Genomic DNA, 22,943 nt, shown 5'->3' with positions numbered 1-22,943 from the left:
ACTACACAGCCACTCGCTAACTTGCCAAAAGTGGGATGGCAAAGAGAATCAGGAAATGCAAGGTAAAACCCATGGGTTGAGATAAGAACAGTTTCATAATTGATACAAAGTAAAATACAATAATAGTAATAGCCACAATTGTAATGAAAAAGAGAGAAGAATAAAACCCAAGAAAACAATTGCTCTCCACCTTCTGACCATGCCCAGCCTGTTCCCAAGCAGTGGTTGACCCCTCCTGAACAACTGTCCCCAGTTTATAAAATGAACATGATGTTCTCTGGAATGGAATATTCCTTTGTCCAGTTCAGGTCAGCTGTCCCAGCCTTGCTGCCTTCCAGTGTTTTGTGCAGCTTCTCACAGACAGAGCATGACAAACTTGAGAAATCTTTGATTTAAAGTAAGGACTACTTAGCAACAGCCAAAACATCAGTGTGTTATCAAATATTATTCTCATCCTAAATCCAAAACACAGCACTGTACCAGCTACTAAGAAGAAAGCCAGTGCTGTCCCAGCTGAAACCGGGACACTTTTCCATTAGATCGTTCTCATGCAGGCTGTAAAATACCGAAAGGAAATAGATTGTCAGGCAGAAAAGCTCTGTCCTGACAAGCACTTTTAAACTGCTTAAAAGTGGTTAACATGATTATGTCCTTTTAGGCCATAAGCTCTTCAGAGCAATAACTGGCCCCTCCTACTGTGTTTTATGGTACCCAGAGCATTTTAGGCACTGCTGTATTGCAGATAATTAGTGATTATTCTAATTTAACATAGACAATTAGAAAACAGGTGGAAAGATACAAAAGGGTTTGAGTTTTTTTCAGCTACATTAAAGAGTTGACCTGATGGCCAGATGTATCTGATTCAGACTGTCAGTATTCTGAATTTTGGAGGCATTAGTGTCCATGGGTCTTAATGATAGCAAGTCTTTGGATATTCCTGAACAGCTACAAAACCCTTGTCAAGTCAGTGGAATTAAGCAAATGTGATGTCCATTGCCACAGTGTGAATTTTGCTACCTGCCGTGTATTCTTGGCTGGTAGGATGAAGCCAAGTAATATTTGGGACTGAGAGGAAATCAAGATCCAAATCATCTCTAATTCTGCAAAGTCTGGATTGCCACTCTTTTCCAGAAACATAAAAAACCCCAAGCTCTCCATTGCAAATGCATCTCTCTGCTCATTTTTATTTGCCAAGTCACATGGAACAGCAGAGCTTTATACCTGCTTGGAAAGGCTCGGCATTTATAACTGGGATGTGTGAAATGCATTCTCCAGCTCAGTTTGGCCCACATCAGTATGAAGTAGACATCAGATATTTCAGTTGTTTGGCCAGCATACTAGAGCGTGGGATATAGTTCTGGGGAAGATTTTTTTTTTTTTTTTTTTTTTTTTTTTTTTTTTTTATATTTTTTATTTTAACACAGCCAGCGGAAGTTAGCTGAGTTTCACAGAAATAGCTGCCAGTGTGTAAGCTGACACATTCCATGCACCACAGAGGTTAATACATTCATTCCTATTGTGCCTTTGTATGAAAAGCAACATTGTCTGAGTGTTAGTTTCTGATTCTCTGAGTTACAAATACTGTAGGCGGCTTAAGAATCATGGGAGCCATAAAAGTCATCCCTCTGAAATGAATTTTGAGGCGTAACGTCAGTATTGATAAAGTGCTTATAATAGTCGAACACACGAACAGACATATGGAAGAAAGAGGGAGGGAAAAAGGAAAAACAAACATGGAGCTAGCTAGCAATGAGAAAACAACGATCTGATTCTAATTCTTATTTTTGCAGTCATTCAAGCTAGTCCTAAAATAATGCATCAGTGCTCTGGTAAGATGGTAGGATGGTGTACTTTCATTTCAGGACCAGCTTTGGGCTGTATCTATGCATGCTGTGGGCTGAAGTATCCTGATTAAAATAGGCTTTATCACAATGACAGTTTTCTTGTTAAAAGGTGGGCTTTGTGCAAAAGTGACTGCAGTCATAAATATCTTAGGATGACTTTAGGTTATGGAAAATTTGAGAACCTCAAAGGCCTCTTGTTTCTGTGCAAAGGAGAACATTAAAATGAAAATATTGACCAAATTCACCTGTGTTGTTTTGCTACATGTCTGGAATTAGAGGGAGAGTTTGGCAGCCAGTCAGTGGGAGAGGCTCAAATTACTAACTCAGTAGACTCTCTTATATTTTTTAGATCTGATGTCTAAGGCCATGTATATGCTAGAAATTAATTGAAGCTGATTTTGTTTCACATCTTAACAGTGATTTTTAGCTATCAGTGCAATCTATCTGATAGAAGTTGGACATGCCTCATAACTTCTAGTGCCATTTGGAAGAGTCAGGCTAGATTTCCTTCTGGAAAGGTTTTATCATACAGGACTCAGAATGGTTGCTCATCTATGCTAACATGAATGGAGCTGAACTTAGTTGCTAGACTAGAGAGACTGTGCCTTCCAAACTCTGTTCAAATCCAGTTTAGCTCAGTGATGACTTTGTTGAGTCATAAAGAAAGATTCATGATGGTTTTGGTCCAAACTCACCTTTAGATGGCTTCGGAGTCTCTTTCAAGGAGAAACACTTCTTACTTCAGACATTCCCCTTCATTACCTATAATGCTTGTGTTCCCTACACACCCTCTGTCGCCTGGTCAGCAGACAGTAAAAGGTCAGAAAAGTGGAATGTTCCTTCTTTCCTTCTTTCTCTATCCTCCCTATCACTCATCTTTCAGACTTTGTGTACTTAAAGCAGGGGAGATCAAAGGACCTGACACAATGCTCAGTTTGTTGCTCCCAGCAAAATTTGATACACAACATTATCTCAGTGAAGACAAAGCCAAGGAATTTTTCTTGTTTGTTTGTGTAACAATAAACACATCTTTGTTATTCCATTAGAGAATTTTAGGTCAGGTCATGGTGTTTGTAGTGTACTATGAGGTCAAGAGGAAGTACTTTTTTTATCCCTGGTTGTCAAAATTGAAATTTTGTTTTTGTAAAAGAAATGCGCACTGTATTTATGGAAGAAGAACTAACACCTGATTGTTTTTCTGTGGCAAGGAAACTCTTTGTCAGTGAAAATGTAATCTCTCATTTTGAAATCCCCTGTTGGTTTGCAGTGACAGCTTTGTAATCCGAAGCCCCCTGTTTCTCTCCCTGTCTTTGAGTCCCCACTGGGGTGTACAGATTCTGTCATCTGATATCTGCCACAATTAGCCGTGCGGGATTGCCTTGATTTCTAGTATCCACAGAGAGACTAATGACTCAACAAATGGAAGCTAAAACTTAAAATTGTTAGATGTTGCAAAGGGAGTAGATGGATGGGGCCGTGTTGGAAAAACTGGAACTAACAGTGCAAGCTTGACCCTGTCCTCTGATAAAGTGCTGTCTATCAGCCCTGTGTATTCACTCATTCACACATTTAATGACAAAAATGCCATTTGGAGAAAAAAAGTGGTTTAACTTTCCTCTGTTAATGAGAAAACTCAGTCCTGAACTTTACTGCGGTAAAATCCCTCTGGGTAAGCACATGAGTTTCTTACGTAAATTTTTTCCCCTCATAAACATCATCTGGTCTTGTTCTTCAAGAGTGGTGCACAGGATGGTGATTATGTTTCAAATAAATGAGAAAAAACGTGAACATAAATTGTCACTGTGTTTTACTGAATAAGGCTAATGGCTCAAAAGTACTATTGTAAACCTTATATGAACATGATATTTTCCTATATGGTTCAGCAGATGAGGGAATTTCCATCTTGAAGATCAACATTCAAAGCTGTAAACATAGATATGGTGTAACAAGTATTGCACAAACTAAACTGAAGGGTTTATTCTGGTACCAGTCATCTGGGGCATAGCTAAGTATAAAATAGATGTTTTCATAAGTCTGAGAAAATTCTTTATAAAACTGTATCTGAAAGTTTATTTTCTGATAAAAAATATTTCATGCGCAGTTTCTAAGCATTAGGAAACAAAGCAATTGATCACACGGTGTGAAAACTGAGAGGAATCCACATCATTGGGAGTCGGAATGGTTCAGATTTCCCAGATTGCTTGTTTGATAACCAGATAGTGACAGTAACTGATTAATTGGCAGTTACACAAATGCTGTATATACCCATAACTCCATTGAAAGATAATGCTGGATGAATAATGACAGCTGCCTATGTAGTCTTACTGTATGGACATTTTGTGTCCTGTCAAAACACTATAGCAGTCTGATGTAATACAGACTTCCTGCAAACATCTGCTCTTGGAAAAAAAGCATCCCAAAAAAGTTTGGAGTGCCAGCATTCAAACTTTCTTCCCTCTTCATCTTAGCATGAAACAGGACTTCATAATTATTGGTGATTGTGTGTAACATCATGTCCAAATCTGTATGAATCAAGAGAACCTCCCATCAGTGTCTTAAGTGTGAAAGCATTTTAGCTGGGTCTCAGTTCTGAACACCAGTCATTAGAAGAGTCCTGGATTCTCTGACTGTTTGTATAAAGATGATGAGCATATTTAGACCTTAAACAGTCTGGCCAGTTTTTTTATTCCACTTCCTATACGAAGTACTTGGGTCAATTAATTTTTTCTTACTACAGAACTATTCTCTTAGTTGTGCGGTAAGATGCATACCAAGGACTGAATTTAAATGGAATTTTAAAAACTGGACAACAGTTTTGGAAATACTTGGGCCACAAGCAGGCACTGATGTAAGAGATTGCAAGGCCCTCAAACTCCAAATAGGCTTAATTCTTCTCAAAATTCAAAGTTCTTCATCTTGCTGTTATTTAGGTGTCTGACTCAGTACCAATTTTCCTTTGGAAAACCTTGCTTCTAGGTATCTTAAGGATCCATAACCATCTGTAGTCTCCGTGTTTGTTTTACATGAAGGAAATGGAAGGGATAGAGCACTTTAACGTGACTGATCAGGAGGCAGAGTGTTCCAATGGTCATACAAGTGTTCCATAAAACATCTGTTGCCTAAGAAACAAAAGTAAAGCACGAAGTAAAAGTAAAGCCTTCTCAGTCAAATACCTTTTTTTTTTTCTTACATACCAGCTTCCTTTTGGCTTCTGCACCGTTACAGGGTTGAGCTATATATCTCCACTTGTCAGTTCACTCTGTTTCTCTGAAGTATGTCCTTAAGTTTCATTTGAAATGTTGCTGAGGACAGAACTTCCCCTTGCTCTTAAAGAGATGTTACCATATTGTCATGCATTAATTGTCAAGCACATGTAATAATTGGGGTTTTTTGCATATCTCTTCCTAATTTCTTGCTGTAATCTGTAGATATAACCAGTTTTGCCAGATTAAGTGTTACAACACCTCAAATCTGTGAAAGAAGACTCTGAAAAAGCTGTACAAACACTGTAGTGATGCATCAGAATATTGAAAACTTCATTCTTTCCTTGTTTTGGGGAGTCAAGTTGCCAGAGCTGCAAAGACATGAATTATTTCTGATGAAGGAAAGTCTGGTGCCCCGTTATAGTCCCTACGGAATGTAGCCAAGAGATGGCAATACTTTATCCATTATTCATTTACTCTGCAGTCTGCATTCATGACCGCTTTGGGATATTACTATAACCAGTTCTTTGCTTACAAGAAAGTAAACTGTTTCTTAGTGCTGCAAGGTTATTCCTTCTTTTTGCTGGGCAGTGTCTTCCTTTAAATACCCCATCTAAGCTGGCTTTTTAACAGCAAGAGTCAGTATCCTTTCCTTGTTTGTTTTTTCACTCTACCTGTTCTCATTAATTGGACTCTGACTTTGTTTGTAGGGAATGAATCATTAGTGCACAGTTTAATTACAATATTATAATACTCATGAAATCCACTTAAGCATAAAAAAAAGTAGAATTAGTTTTTCACTGTGAGCACACACATCTGGGGAAAAAAGCAACTAAGTACATGAAAAGTGACATTTCTCATTAGCATAACCAAAAATGGCAGTTGTCCCTCTGCCGTTAGCTCAGTGTATGGTTGTGCTGTTTCTGATGGCCATCACAAATGACAATAATAAGAGGAGTAATAAAGCAATGTTTTTTGTTGGATGCACTTCTAAATATTTTTTAAATTGTTGCATTGTGCAGATTCCATATTCCCTACTTCTGTCCACTACTTCCTTCTGGCTTTGTAAGTGAATGTGTTGACCATTAGATGAATGTGTTGACCACTAGATATTTGCCACCTGTACTGCAAATGGGTAGCCAAGATGGCCATTTCAAAACAGATCAGTGAAGACCAAGGTCCTTCAACTAGAAAAATGCGGGGCCCAGAACTCTTCATGTAAAAGAAGCTACAACCATCTAACCAGAGTGAAGATCTCTATGTTGTTTGTTGTGGGGTAAATTGTCTGAAAAATTTAATCTTTCCAAGGTTTCTTTTTTTTTTTTATGAAATCCTAGTGATGATTTTAAGATACTCATTAAACTATAGAAGTAAGGTGTGGGGTGAGAGGCTGTTGATTGCCAAGAGCATCTTTGAAAAATCCCTACATTTTTAAATGGAAAAAGTTCCTCTCAAAAGCTCAAAAGTTAACTCAAAAGCAAGCCTTGCAACACTAAGATGCAACTGGTCCTCACTTTCTGGATACCTGCTGAGAACTAGAGATTGTGGTAGATTGTGTAAAAGCATGAACCACAGAACACAGCTCAAATAAATCTTGTTCATGGTGGGTAAATGTGCTTTGTAGTTGGCATTTAAATACCCTTTTGTGCCTTTGATAGAATCTTACACAATTTTATGGGTAAATTCAATATCTTCTATTAAAATAGAATTGAATGAAAAACTTGATCGCATCATTTTATCAGAATCCAATCAATTTAGGAAAGACAGTGATTACAGCAGACTACATAGAAATGCTTTGTGTTTTATTGAGCACTGTGAATATCTGAGCATATGCACAGTGGACATTTACAGACAGTAAATACACATGGTAAAACAATATCATGGCTACTCTGTGGGTTGTCAAGTTAAAACTCCCTCCCCCCTCCAGGGGAAAGAATAAGCAGTGGTAGCATATTCATTTTATCTAGATTAACAGTCCTTTCTGCGTAACTTTTAGATTCCATCCATATCTATGAAAAATGAAAAAAGACTGAAAAATGACCAGCCTGTCTGCCTTCCAGTTGTTACTCAGGCCTGCTGTTTGCTAGCAGACCTCTGTCTCCATGAGTGAGTTTTCTTGTAGGTTAAAGAGACTGAATTCCCTCTTCCCCCTCCCTCCGACCCTGAGCCTGCAGGGCAGACAGACAGAAGCACACATATGATTAATACAGCACAGCTGCAGAAGTGACTCATTTGCATATGTATTAATAGAGGCAAAAACAACAATTCAATTACATACAGAGACATTCTGCATACTAAGGAACATATGCATATTGCCTGGAAAAAGTGCAGCCAATATTCTCTCTGACTTTCCTGAGCTCACATGGGCCAGAGTCAGAGCCCAGCAGTTTTCAAGAAATCCCTTTTAAGAAGAACCTGTTACGAGATGCTTATGCAGCTGTTACTCTTTCTCCCCCCACTCCCTGGGTTCCTAGAACACGTTTGACATTTGGGCAATGGAAATAGCACATTTTTTCAGTGTTATTTCCTATTTGCCAGCTTTCAGCTTCATAGTGTTGTCTCTTTACATACAAGCCCCAGCATGAGGATAGCAAGTCCTTTGCCTCGTCTTCCGTCTGCACACATTTATTCTATTTTCCTTTCACCTCATCACTTGCGTTGTTTCCATTTTGCTTTGTCCTTCTTTGCCACAAGATTTCTCTTCTCTTCTTCTCAATTAGCACAAGATGACCATTTCTGTGCCTTTTTCTTGTAGTGATCATGTATATCTGATCATAATATAATTCAGTGATTTTCTGCTAGGGGAACATTAATCTTTTTAACGGATATAAAAGGTGTGTCAGAAAAGTTAACCTGTTTTAGGTAGACTGTTCTATCATGACACATTGGTCTTTGTCTCTGCTAAGAAAGTTGTGGAGTTCTCAAATGGAAAAAATGAAAACCCACAGGTGTTCAGTGGTTCATGCTACAGCTGATGGGGATCTTGATAACTGGTACAGAATCTGATTCTAGTAATAGAAGCAGATGTTCTCTGAATCTCATGGGAATTCATTAGGGAGTAGTTTTGAGCAGCTTTCAAAAGCAGGTTGGAAGTATTGCAACATTGGAACTTACGCTACAGGAACACTTAACTTAAGCTATAGACTTTTTTTTTAGCTGTAAGTTATTCCCTATGTTACTTTGTGTTTTAACTAAAACGCCATGTATGTAGTCAGTATGCTTTTCATGCAGGCCATTCATACACTGTAATATGCAACAAAATGTTAGGCTGTGATCCATACCCGGTATTCTTATTTCTGGAAAAGTGAAACATTTAACATTGTCCTTCATGGACTAGTTAAATAGAGCTCTATTTCAGCTTGAGAAGAGATAACAAGTCACTAAAAACTTTTGGAAACCTGACAAAGCCATTAAGATGCCCAACTGTCTTGTTTGGGTGGCAACCCTCTGTGTTTCAAGCAGGCTGAATTACTAGCCATTTGTTTGAAACATCTCGGTGGTGTGAGCAGGGAAAAATAGGTCATGCAGGGAAAAGTGTGTAACTGTCTGGCAGGCATGCTTGTGAGGTCAGGTCATCCCTAATTTCTTTTCTCTTGAAAAAATGTTACACTTCTTCATTTTTGGGGTTAGCCTGACAGACGGAAGCAGATTACTCCTTGATTATTTATAAGGCATTAATTTTAGATGAATATTGCTGAAGTACCTGACATCATAAGTAGTTTTAGCAGCCAGCAGAAGAGCCTGTTCGCAGATTGGAATATGACAGTCTTCACTTACACAATGTCCTAAGACAAAGTCTGAAGTGTTTGAAAGAAGAGACAAGGAGTGGAGGCATCTGTATCAGCTAGGACTTTTTTTATACTTCTGTGTGATAGAACCAAGGCTTCAGATCACTGGAATTGTGTTGTTGAAGCTGTGAGTTCAACCAGCTACAAGACAAAACCAGTGTCAAAATAGCAGTGGCAGCACCTGCCTGCCTGTGTTTTAAGCCAGAGTGGGGAAAAACCATCTGAGAATTCTTACACTGCCCCAAAGTAACTTCTGTTGAAGAAGTAAATAACAACCCCTGTACATACCTTGAGATGCTTCACTCCCTGTACTGGAAACAGTGCAGACCTATGAGATGTTTATGTTTCACATTGTTTCATGGCTTACATTCATTGGGAATTAATGCTCCTGGGAAAGGTCTGTATGAAAAATCTGGTAACAGAACTAAAAAAACTTTTTTTCCCCACCTACTTTGTGTCCTTTGCACATTCCAGACACTGGGTTTTGAAAGAGTTGGCTTACGCTACTGGTTTTCCTATTATGTTGTTTGCTCTTTTCAGAGACATGTTGCTGAAAAGAAGATTATATAATCGTGCAAATAAGATTGTATAATCCTGAGCAAACTGTCCAGCGGGGGGAGAGGAGGGGAAACCACACTGAGTGGAGCTTGGCTGGCTGTGGGGGAACTCACTCTGAAACCACAAACTGGGGGGGTCATGGGCTTTCTGTAAAACATGAAAGCTGCAGTCAGACTAGGAAATTTTTCCAAATATTTCTGGAGTTCATTGTCTTCATGCTGAACTCTGCCAGTAGTGTGTATTTACAGTCCCCCAGCAGAGCATCACAACAGACAACACACAGGAAAACTGCAGATCAACGTGCACATGCTCCAGTACTTGTGGAACAATGCTACAAATAACAACAGGGAGAAACCCTGACAAACCTACACAAACTAAGTACTTACTACATACTTATTTCTTTAGGTACACTAATCAAATTACTACATTTTATTCATCCTAAAACATAGCACCTGAAATTCTCTCTTGAAGTCTTGCTCTCTGTTGTACTTAGATCAGATGACATGGTTTGTTGTTAGATGCAGATTGGTATAATATATGAATGTATAAGAATTTCAGTTTATGTTTTGTTTTTTACTACAGTCTATGTTATGACCATTCTTTTTTGTCCAAAGTTTAGGTCATTTTGAATTGACAAGGCAGAATGGAATAGAAATAAACAAGCAGAATAGTAAATGTGTGCGTGAGGAGCACGTCATTTGGCCTGTGATATAAATTGCATATGGCAAGAACAGTGCAAGCCTTTAGAAGTTTCTGAACTCTTACCCTCTCTTTTATTAAGTCTGATTCCTTGCCAGGCTTGACAGTGACCAGCCAGGATATTTGATCACCCTTTTATGAATGGGGGCTAATATTAGGCACAGTTTGAAACTATGAAATACCTAATTACTGTAGACTGTAGATCAAAGCGTTAGACAACAAACCACTGAGGTCAGGATGCTTGTTCTGTTTTTCTTTCCAAAGTCATCAATTGAACTTTTCTCAATAGAAGATACCTTAGTATCTGGAGATGTAGCTTTCACAGTGTTAAACTTAATTATTCTGTTGTGCCTGAATAGTATAAGCTTGTTCCTGAAGTTAAGTCAGAGTGCAATTTCTTCCCCAATATGTAGGCTCAGTTTCCTCAAGTCCTTTTTCTCTTTTCAGAGGTTCTTAATGCTTTCAGCTCTAGTGAATTTTGTAAGATCAATCTGAACAAGAAAATTTGGAGGCAACAGTACCTGTAGCTCCTAGTAGTCCTCAAGACTAGCTTTAAAATTTTGCTATCTGCATGAGCTCTGCTCGTTGGAGTCTAATACCTAATACTAAAACCTTTCACTTTGCATAACTCCCTGCCATTTTTAGCAGTGGTCTGTTTCTGTTTCATTCACTGGATAACTAAGGAAAAAAGTAGTGCAGGCTGCTGGATTTACATTTCTTAACCCTTAGCCATAGAGACTGGTCACATCACAGATGAGTTACCTGACTGGAAATATGCTGCAAATTGTTAAATCATCTGTCTTGGAGGATGACAGACTCTGGAATTACAGAAAACAGGGCTGTCAGAAAGCTACTGTGTGAGTTGTCTTCCCTTAATGGGCAGACATACAAAAAAAAAGCAAAAGAAAAGGCATGTATGCAAGAAAGAAAAATGGTTTTTAAAAAGTGTGTGTTTTAAGCTGAGGGAAGCTTATAAATAAGTATCCTATGATTATCAATACAACAGGAAAGCAGTAAGAAAGTATCAAACGCTGTCATGGTAGTAGAAAGTGAGATTTTCAAAAGCGTTTTCTACCTAGATCTGCACCTCTGTGTCTTGCTGTTTAGAGTGATTTCTCTCTCTATTTAAAATCTGCATTGCAGCAGAGGCTTCTCACTGTATTGCAAGCTGTACTTTGCTTTAGGAACCAACCACAGCTGTGCCACATCCTGCACCAGCAGCCAGTGACAGGGGCAATCTGTTTGTGGCATATTGAGGTACTCAAATTGTCTTTGGGGACTGCTGTGGAGTGGTTTTTTCCAGCTCCTTCCTGTAGGTGCAGTATCTCTTTCTTCCAAAGGGGCCTGGGGCTGCCAGTTTGTGCTCAAGGGGATGAGCTTAATCCCTCAGAGACACAGGGTGCCATGAGGGGTGGTACCCATGCCCCTGCCTGATATGCTCAGGAGTCCCAAAAAGCTTCATTCCTGTCTGTCTCCCTGTGGATGCAGGGCTGGGGAAGGATGCCTGTCCCTCTGCACACCTGGGCAGCAACACCAGTGGCTTCTGCCCTTCTGAAGGTGAAGTGTCAACTCTGCAGGTCACTCCTCTCTCCATGCTGGAATGTGAAAATTGCACCTGGCAACAAATCCTTTTCTCTTTCTTTCCCCTTCCATGGCTCAAAATAGTCTTTATAAATTATAACAGTGTGTTCTCTGTTAATACACCAAAACAGTACAGCTTGTGATAGTGTTATTAAAGTGTTTTAGGCCATTACCATAGAATACAGCAGCATATTTTTTTCGTTAAGGGAACCAAATGGATCTAGCTGAATTTGGCACAAGAACATGGCTGAAGTCCTAGTTTATGTCTCACGTAGATTTTACCATTAAACTCTGAACTTCTGAAAATTACAAAATTCACATTAGAAACACTGATAGGTGTGCTATGTTTTATAGCAGTTTAAACTGTCCTTAAAAATCTCTTGCTTTCTCCACAGTAGTTCTGCATTAGTATTTGTTCAATATTCCAATTTTTTTTTTACAAATTAGGGCTTATTGGTGTTGAGGGTAAGCAATAGATAAGAATCATAGAATCACAGAATGGCCTGTGTTGGGAGAGACTTTAGACGTCACCTATTTCCAACCCCCCTGCCATGGGCAGGGGCACCTTCCACTAGCCCAGGTTGCTCAGAGCCCCATCCAACCTGGCTGAGAGCACTTTCAGGGATGGGGCCACAGCTTCCCTGGGCAACCTGTGCCAGGGCCTCAACACTGGAAAATTTATTCCTAATATTTAATCTCCACCTACTCTTTGTCAGTTTGAAGCCATTCTCTCCTTGTCATGTAACTACATGCTCCTCCATCTTTCCTGTAGGCTTCCTTCAGGTACTAGAAGTCCACATTTAGGTCACCTCAAAGCCTTTTCTTTTCCAGGCTGAACAATCCCAATTCTCTCAGCCTTTCCTTGTAGGAGAGATGCTTCATTCCCACAGTGAACTTTGTGTCATCCTCTGGACTCACTCCATCAGGTTCATGTCCTTCCTGTGCTGGGACCTCAGGGCCGGAGCCAGCACTGCAGGTGGGGTCTCACCTGAGCAGGGCAGAGAGGCAAAATTCCCTTGCTCAGTCATTTGATTTAACTCACTCTCCTGCTATGCCAATAGCTGCCTCGGAATACAGTTCCTTTCAGGGCTACCATCCCTACTTATCCCATTATCATGGCAGCTTTGCCTCTTGCTGTACACTGATCTGATATAGTGATGGTGAGAGCAATTCAGACAGTGTGTATCAATCTGTGTTTGGGAAAGATTTTTAAAGAGCCCTGAAGGGATTTGGGAGCCCAGCAATAATTAATTTCTTACGGTGGCTTTGAAAATGGGATATGCAACACTGGCACTTAATCATTCCTTCTTTCCACAGCTGTTTTATTTTTTTCATGTTTTGTTGTTTGGAAAGGAAACCGTCGTCAAAATTCTATCAGACCTTTTGATGGTGAGGTGGTGTTCATTTGGTAATGCAGTTTTCATTGGATACAGTGAAAGACACAAGTGCTTAACATTTCCTACATCTAGTCCAAGCTGGCCAAACTCACATTTCTGTGGTAGCTTGTGTTTCAGTGCTTGCTTCCACTTCAAGTGGGGAAAAAGAGAGAGTGAGCATCATTTCCCAGTATTTCATGTTGTGTACTAGGATGTCATATCCTGCATACTTGTTCTTTAGAATTTTGTTATCACACAGGTGTGGGACTCCAACCAAACTGACCGCTGTCCCAAAAACAGTGTTGAGGACCCTGATTCTTACCCTGCTGTGTGGGTGTGGGGAGAGGGACCTATCTACATAACCTGAAGAAATTAGAAGGGATTCTAGAAGGAACCATGGCCTACGCAGTTAAAACTCAAAGTATTCTGGTTAGATTTAAGCATTTCTAAAGTCTGATTTCTTTTATTTTCTTGCAACAGATCATTCATATTACTTTATTTCACTTTCCATTAATTGCTCCTCTGAAGCAAGTCCTTAAGGGATGTAGGATAGGTAGATGCTTGCACAGCAAATATTTCTTTCATATCACACTGGGTGGCATTACAGGTTTGATTTCACTAAAAGGTATTGTTCCCCATCAAGTGTGGAAAGAAATTACTACTAAAAACAGAGGAAATGTTAAGATTTTTTTTAAAAAGCTGATTTGTCACTTTTCTCATTGACTATGAACTGAATAGACTTCTAACCCTTAAAATACTTTCTCCCCCCCTTTTCCTTTTTATTGCCTGGAATCTTAAGAGCTTTATCATTTGCAGTCATAAAATGAAAATATACACCAAACCCTCAAAGGGCAAGTATGAAATTAAATTATATTTGGGCAGCTGTAACCTTTTAAAACGATCAGATTCCAGTTAATGTATTTCTTCCTGTTCTGAATGCTGCCATGGTGTTTGATGGTAGGAAGCAGTCCAAAGGGCATTGGGAGATAATAAATTCAGTGGAAATTTCACCCTGAGGCGAGCCTTGATACACCAAGGCTTCCATTTAGCAGGACTGACCTAAAAATCTTGTCACATCCAAAGGTCAGTTAGGTTGGGGTTGGTGTGTCCCATCTATCTTTCCCTGGTGCAAAGAATGACAGCTGATCTCATAACAGCCATCAGAATATGGAAGACAAGCAGTGGGGAGAGCGAGGAAGGATAATACTGACGACAACTTCTTAGATTTCCTAGGCCAGTTTCCTAGGCCAGTGAGACCAGATAACATCTGTGGGGCTGCTTGTTTCAGCTACTTCAGAAGTGGCAACTCAGCTTAAAGAGGTTACAGTTGACTGGGGAAGTCTGAAAAGAAGGGAGTCTCCCCATGTCTGCAACTGCCAGGTAGTCCTTCTAGGACACATTATACTGTCCCTGAACATATCCTACTTGCTACCAGTCTTGTTAGTCAAAACAATTTACAGTTCATACAATGCCTTACTTTCAAGGAGGGTCAAAAGTCTAAAAAAGCTGTCAGTGATGACACTGATAGGTGTCATCTGTAAGAACAATGATTCTAAGGGAGCAATTTGACACTAATTATAAACAATACTGAAAGGTAAGATATTTTCAATCTCATGAGAAAATCTGTGATGTGCATCCTCTAGGACTTTGATTATCCTAAGCTTATTAAAATCAGTATAATCCCCTCACACAGTAAATTAAAGAAAAAGGCCCTTCAGGATGACTGTTGTCTTTCAGTCAAAGTTTCTGCAATTGAAAGCTCCAGTGGACCCTTCCTATACTTGTAGTATATTAAATATTAAGGAAAGGGCTTGGAGTTGCATAATATAAGTGTTTTTGAAGGACAAAGATCTAACTTACCATAATTGATCTTCTTTAATTGGGGATGAGCCCTGCAGCATATGTCCATTGTATCCTAGTGGTGTGAATCTCCTTCTCAAAATTCTCTAAGAGGAGGATGAGAGAGACAGACTGCCAGTCGCTGCTGGGATGCAGGAGGCAAAGATCCCTCTTCCACAGCCTGTCTTGATGGAAAAACAAAAATTGTTGTTCAGTGTCCTTCTGGAATGTGATAACACCCCACTGTTGGAAGAAAGATACTGTGTATGGTATAAGCATTGGTCTGATTCTTTGGGAAACATTAAGTTGAAGATAAAAATTAAAAACAAATTATTAAATAAAATCTCTGTAACCTTGGACATGCGAGAATGAAATACACAAGTTCCAAAATTCACAGGATATTGACTACGTTAGGTTTTTAACTCCTCCTGGAAATTTGCTGATGTCTCTCCATGAATTTTAGTAAATCAGATCCTTCTGAGGAGGATTGTAAATTGTATGTTCCTTTGCTTGTTAAAACTAAACAGAGTATAACTGTTATTTTCAGAAGTATTTCACACATTCTTACAAACATACTATATTTGAGGCAAACACAGTAAAGAAGGGCAAGATTGGCCAGCTGTCAGTGTTTGTCTTCATTTTCCTTGGGTTCACACTCTACTTTATGTTAACATATATGTTCTCCACACGAAGCCAAAGTAATTTGCAAGCAACTTTGGAGGAGTTATATGCCCTTCCCCACATGTTCTGTCCTGAAAATGCAGCTCTGTGCCTTACCAGTTGGATGACTTTGAGGAAGACAAAGTCGTTCTCCATCTGACTTGTATAATAAGAAAAAAGGAGAGGTGTGTTCTTCATGAGATTCAGAGAGGACACATGTGTTTCACTTTAAGTTCAGCTGCTGCCACAAAATTTTAAAAAATGACATAGATGTGCTGAGCACAGACTAGCTACTTTTTTCCTGGTTTTTTATTCAGGATGGTGGGGTGAGAATAACCTTTAGCCATGGATGCCTAACATGTATAATTCATCTGGCATAGTATTGCAAGTACCATTCTAGTTTTTATAAAGGGAGATGAGGGTGATTAGCTCAGACTATTCCCACTTTGTGTCAGTTTTCTCCTGTGGTTCAATTTCCTTTTTCATTTTCCTAGGCAATTCCAGTTAGTAAGCAAGTAATGGTGGACCATAAAGTCAGAAAATTTCTGTGATGGCTGGTGGGGCCTGGAGCAGCAAGACCAAGTGACTCTGTATTTCTGTAGCAGTTGGAATTTTGAGTAGGGGTCAGTGCAGACTTTTAATTCCTGTGTCAGTAGAGTTTGCCATCCTTGGGAAGTGGGGATATCCCATTGTGCTGGTCTCAGTGCATTGCTTCCCTATGTTTTCATAGCCGTATTCTTACCATTTCATGCCTGATGACTTTGGACAGTTGTCAATGATCCTGATGTTAATGTTGTTAAATACATGATAGAAATATAGATGGTGAGAGTAAGGATTGCATTTAATGACTGTGATATTGGCAAGTGCTTTTTTGCTACTTCAGACACGGCTTTTATTATGGTGAATATGATTACTTTGAGCAAAGGCCTGTCCTGTGCCGTGGTGTTAACTGGAGAAGTTGAGAGATATTTTGCAGTTGCTGACTTTGGCAAAAACAAGTAGTATCCCTGCGTAATGGAGGACTGAACTGTTCCTTGCCTTATTCATCCTTCCCACGCTGGAGTCACAAACACTGGGTAATGTTAATATTTGTCATGGAAAAATTTAATTGGCAGAAATATTTCCTATATAAACAATAGAAGGGAGGGCCCAGAGACCTTCCCTATTCTGGATTGTTCTGGATTCCTTATCCCTGATAATGATAAAGGAAGGGACTGTATGGAGGGTATTACTGCTCTCCTTGCAAAGCAAGGAGAATACCTGCTTGACATTCCCAGTCTGGAATGGAGTTAGTTGTTGCTAGCTGAAGAAGCAATGAGTGCTGTTCACCCTCCCACTGCAGGGAGCAGCCAGTCCTGGAGCAGCACAAAAAGGGTCAATCAAATAGGCCGTACATCATCGGAGGAAGCAGATGTTAGAACATATTGTAATGGGTTGCTGTGAGGATGGCTTGTGGAGTACAGGGATGGGGGAGAGCAGCTATCAGCGATGTTTTCTGTCATGGTCGCTGAAAATATCCAAGTTTTGAGGAAAGTCTCTGAACACAGGAAATGAAAGCATTAGCATTCCATCTATGTTAGACTTGTGGGCAGAATGACGGAGGTAGAAAAGAAATAGAAGCATGAGTTCCTCTGTAATACTCCATGTAATATGAGTAAGCCTAGGTATTATCTGTGCTTTGCCAAAGTCACTCTTAGCTTTGGAATGTGTGAATATTTTACCTGAAAAAAAAATTACTGAGCTCCAGACTATATTAAACACAGAACTGTTAAAATAGCTTCTATTTTAGCAGCGCCCCTAATTCACACCCACTCAAACACCTCCTCGCTCGTTAACCCCATCATCAGACCCAAGTAACTCAAGTGAAATGAGATGGCATTGGGAATGAGGTAATGAACAAAGATTTCTGGATAATGTTATTACTTCATGATAGCAGCTCTTGTTAGTGTGACTACAGTAAAAGCTTCTTGGTGTTTCCATTGCAAACTCTTTGGTGCTCCCACCCCTTCTGCTTTGTAGACAGCTAATCAGCCAGAAGCAATTTAAAATCTGCTTTTACATCAATTTTGGCTCTTGTTTTGGATTGAAAAGAGTTTGGTATTTTGATACTTCATTATGAAACATGAAAATTTCTGGGGTTTTTCCTCCTAATCGAAATTTCCAGATGAACAATTTAAAGATACGGATTAGCTCTTTTGATAACCCAGCCATAATATTAACAATTGAAAAATGTCTCCTAAGATAATTTCAGTGTTTCTTCTTTTCATACAAGTAGATCCATCTTTCTGTCACAAAAAGGTCCGTAGTAAAAATTGATGTGAAGGGGACAATTTTCAAAAAGCACTGTTTTCACTCAGGAGTCTATTTTTTTTCCCCAGTTTACTCAGCGCCTCAAAAAAAGTTGTGGAAACCAAATTTAATAAATAGTCAGGGATGGATTAGATGTACTAATGGATTATAGAGCTTGTTACTAGTTAATCAGTGTTAATATAGTCACTGGTTGTGGAATATGTGGCTATGTGGAATTCTTTAAGAGATAAATTAGAGGTTGCAGCCCTGTTGCCAGTGAAGGACATCATTTTTGCCTCAATAACTAGAATTCAGAGGGATGTATTTCTGCATTCACACTTGTCTAATCTTAAGAGCAAAATGCTGAAGAATTAGAGAGTGGGCACTTCCATAGGGTAACCCAGGTACACTGGAATAATCAGGGACAACATCTTGCATCAGGATGGCAGTGGAGAAATGTGGAGAAGGTTGCATTTTCCTTGGTTGGATTGATGCTAAAGACAAAGCTCCCACTTGCTATGGAAGCATGAGGCTCCAGCATTATCCTGGTTATCCACACGGATTGGTGAAACCAGAAGCAGCCGTGTAAAGTTCCAGAGTTCATCTCATAGCTCTTCTTGTGCTTGAGTGATACATAGCATGAGAGGGACATGAAAGTTAAAGATATAATTCCCTTTGACTTTAAATCATGTTATTGTGCCTACAGCTCCTTAAACCTCAAGTACAGCGTGTGCCAGAAGAGGAATATCGGTGTGAGTTCCAGGCTTTTTGTGCATGGGTTGCAGTCTGACCATGCAGTGTCACTGGATATTACTGTCTGCGGTTTCTTGTCGTGGGAGTCAGAAACTGAATCCTGAAGGATTTCAGATGTTTTCAGAGACCACTCTGGGGGAACAAATTCTCTAAGAATTAAAGACTAAACTTCTGTACGTGTCCTAATGGAATACGCAAAGTGTCACTTTTCCCATTACATCAGTGTAAGCATGGAAATAGTGAGATGAACCAGAAAACAGCTTCTTATGTTATTTCCTGAGAAGTTTGCCAAAGCTTCACAGAGGTTTCAGGCTCTCTGGAGTTTTAGGGGCTCCATTGAAGGGGGAGTTTTACAGACCACACCCATTTTATCATAAAATTGAAGAATAAAAATATTGAACAGCTATTGAGTTGTTTCTGTTATTTCATTTTGTTAAGGGGAGACTTTCCTATAATGAAGCAGACTCCAAAATAATGACATCAATTGAGTGCTTTCTGCTCTCTCAGCAATCTTGTTATCAAATAATGCCACCCCTCTCTACATACTCTAACATCTCTTTGTAGCCTGTTCTCTCCCAAGCTCAAGCATCCCAATTAAACAAACATGCATTTGTGGTTGTAAGCATCCAAGTTATCCAGCTTCTAGCAATGGGGCTAATTTGCTAATTTAGGCACTCCCGTGAGTTTTAAGTTGATAGGACTCCCTGTTGAGAACATTAGGAGAAGTCTCACCAGAGTGAAATTCAGCTGGTTTCTGGTTTGGAACATAGATTTGCTCTGATACAGTGAGGCTCAATATTGATAGTTCAAAATTGGGGCAATTTCTTTATTTCTTTGCTGGTGATTGGAATTACAATTTTCCACAGGTCAAATAAGTTTGATGGACTTTTTTCAGCAAGCCTTGTCTTTAATAATACCTAGAACAAAACCACTCTGTTTTGGAAGAGGGGATTCCATGTGGGTTAAGGCCAAAGGAAAGGTACATGTGAGCTGGAGCTTTCCTTAATTCTTGTAAAATAATCTGCTTTTATGGAAAGAGATCACAGTGTGCTGCTGGGGAGGAGAACTGGTGCCCTGTACTGATACCACAACTTCACAACAGGATCTCATAGGATGAGGTAGGACTTGTTAGCTTTCTTGAGGACTTGTGGAAGGAGACTGTAAAGCAACGAACATGTACAAAAATTGCATGAGAACTAAATCTAGTTGAACCTATTTGAAAATTTTCTGTGGCACAGAAACGCATAAACTGGAAAGGTAACACTGTGGGACTGCCATTCTTCTCCCCCCAAATAATAACCTTGCTCTACTTTCTCCACCTCCAAAAATAAAATAAAATAAAATAAAATAACTTACGCAGCTGGATAAAGATGCTATTTCACATTCTATCAGTGTTTCTTGCTAAGGAAAAAGGGAAACAGCAAAAAATCTCTTTAGAACCATACTAGAAATCAATTTGTTTTAGTTTAGCTCTCAGAGTAAGTCCATTTTCTTCTGCAGCTTGGATGATCTGTCCATCACTGGCCCCTGCCTTTCAATACTCTTCTTCTACCTGCACTTCCTCCTTTATGTGTTCTTTCCAGGGAGGCTTGGCACGAGGGAAGCAGCTCAAACACAGTCCTTAGCTCCCCTTTAAGGCACAAATGTCACTTTCTTTCCTCTCTACCTAAGCTGAAAAGAGAGCAGCCTTGTTTACGATAGACTGAGTGGTTGCCACTCTCTACCTCCTGCGCCTTTATCCAGACCCTTTGACCATGTAATACAACTCAGTTCAAAGAGCAAATTAAGTTTATGAGTGAGCTGAGTAAGATGTCACTGAGCTCCTGTATGTGTCAGATAAATGAGGAACAATGTTCATTTATCCCTTCAAGGACAACAGATACAATTGTAGGATACTTCAGGTTCAAAAATACTCTTAATGTTAAGATGGAAACAGACTGGAAAGAAAATATTTCTCATTTGACTGTTTGATATCATAGTTAACAAATAAAGCTACAACTATAAGGGGGCAAAAAATATCCAAGTGTAAGTTTTTACATCTGTTTCTTTTCCCTCCCACAAACTCTAATTTGGCAATGTGGCATTGTTGCTTCTGGTAGGTGATTATCATCTCTTTACTACTTTAAAGAGAGACTTTAGTATTTTAGGACTCACTTCTTATCACAGCTTATCAAGAAAGAGTTTCTAGAGCAGGCTGAGTGCTGTGATCCATATGTACTGCAGAATACCTATTTCACTACTGTAAGCCTGAAGAAGAGAGACAAGTCACCAAGGAATCTTAGAATCTGAAACCTGATACCATATCGGCATTCAAGTCAGCAAATCCATGCTCTCAAAATAAGAAATGCAGTTGACCTTAATCTTTCTACTACAAGCTCTGCACTTAACTTCAGGAGACACAGAGTATTCAGATTTGAAGTAATTAATTCAGTATCAGTCCTAACACAGGCACAGATTTTCCCTGACTTAATTCCCTGTTGAATACAACAACTTAAAATGCAAACAGAAAATCTATAAATAAAAACTGTAGAAAGAGTTGCTTAAGGAAATGTGTGTAAAATAGTGAAATGCCTTAATTATAGCTCGTCAGTCTGAAATATATAGAACCTTATTTACAGTAATTCTGCTGGCAGTGCTTGCTTGTTAACTACTCTGGTCACTTAATGGATAACAGTGAATGATTATATACAGTACCAGTCAAGTAAAGCAATGCATTATGAAATAAGTATTTTGTCAAATGGCCACTCGTAGAATTTTGGTCTCTCAAATGAGAAATTATACTTACTGAAGTCAGGTGCTCTGAGCTAGTTGTCAAAAATCTGGATATATGTATAAAAAAATAAAGCTCTTGGGAAGCATACCTGTGGTAAACAAATAGGCAGTAGTGAGTTTTTTCCTATGGAGTAAAATGTCTGGGCCACTTTACTGACTTCAAGCTTCTAATTTGCCAAAGCTGTACTGGAGCAGCAGTCTCCATGTGGAACCTTCATTCAAACACTTCATCTTCATTACAGAATAGTCATCTGTATTCTGCATTACGGAATAGTTGGTGATAAAGGGAATGCAGTTTACAAAACAAATGCCCCTTCTTAAGCCGCACATGCCTGTTTGTTAGTCCTCTACATTACCACTGCCAATTTTACTGTATAATCCATAAGGAATATGCTGTCAAAAGTATGTCCTTACTTTAAATAATTTCTTTTGCAATTCTTTCTAACGTAAGAAGTTCCATTGGCATAAAAATAATTAATAGTGGCAGCAAGAATATATTATTATATTCTGGTACTGCATAACAAACTATAGGAATAAATTGTTGCCAGCTTCTTTTTTTTTTTTTTTTTTTTTTTAATAGTTTAAAATACATACAATATTAATTGCTTTCCTCGAAGGGGACACTGTTTATCTGCAGCATTTCATCCAACAGACTTTTTCCATGAGACATTATCAAATTTCCTCTCCAATTGCATTCCATATAGTCACTCTATTTCAATTACTGTCATATGGTGTGAACATGGTATGTATGAATATGTAGGCCAGTTGGGCAGTTTTCCAGTTAAAATCTCTTTACTTGTAAAGAGCAGACAATCTTAAATACACAGTTTGCAATGATATTTTATCATAGAGACTAACAGATCATATTAGTCTCTGATAGGAAGTGTCTATTGATAAGTTCCTACAGTTACATCCTGTAGAAGGATTGTCTTCTCGTTAAAGGCATGGGACAAAGGAGCCATGAGGTCTAGGCTCTAATCAGAAGTTTCCTACAGTCTTCCTGTGTCACCAGGAGCAGTCAGTTATGTCATGGGTGTTGGTTCTCACCTTGCTAATAGTTGAACAGCGTTTATCCACTGGCAGAATTAAAGAACGCTTTTCAAGGAAAACTGCATTTCTTCACATTTGAGGGTGTTATAGTTAGTGTCTTTCCCATAGAAGCCGCTATAAATACAAATAGAGTTGTACTTCAGTTAAAATGTGTGTCCTAGACATCAAAATTACATCAGTTTCTGAGAAAACTCAGAGCTATCATAAATTGTAGGTACATGTTTTACTTTATTCACTGTCACTGTTCTACAATGAAAGCAAGCATTGTTTTGAATGTACTGCAGTGGAAGTCTTACTTCAGAAGTAAACCTAAAGCTCATTCAGTTTTTCAGTGACTTGGATTCCAGCCTTGCTTCTGGATGCCAAGGATCCCCAGTTGGTCATACCTTGGAGGTTCCAAATGAGAAAAGAGCTAGTGCATTCATCCTGGCACAGGCAAAGCGGGCCTGTTGGCTACAGTGGGATTATTCTCAGTAATAAGGTCTGCAGGCCTGGAACCCTAGAGATCAGCTACCAGAATCATATTTTATG

The 22,943-nt window shown here is 39.1% G+C and overlaps 1 protein-coding gene across 14 annotated transcripts in view; it reads left to right on the top strand.

The window, feature by feature from the left end:
- The window catches only part of SOX5 (SRY-box transcription factor 5), a 613,556-nt gene that overhangs the window by 526,306 nt on the left and 64,307 nt on the right, over window positions 1–22,943 (top strand). The gene's annotated exons all lie outside the window — the stretch shown is intronic.

The sequence above is a fragment of the Corvus cornix genome, chromosome 1A, assembly GCF_000738735.6.
Source record: "Corvus cornix cornix isolate S_Up_H32 chromosome 1A, ASM73873v5, whole genome shotgun sequence".
Taxonomy (NCBI): Eukaryota; Metazoa; Chordata; class Aves; order Passeriformes; family Corvidae; genus Corvus; species Corvus cornix.
This window is presented reverse-complemented; position numbering and strand designations above follow the sequence as displayed.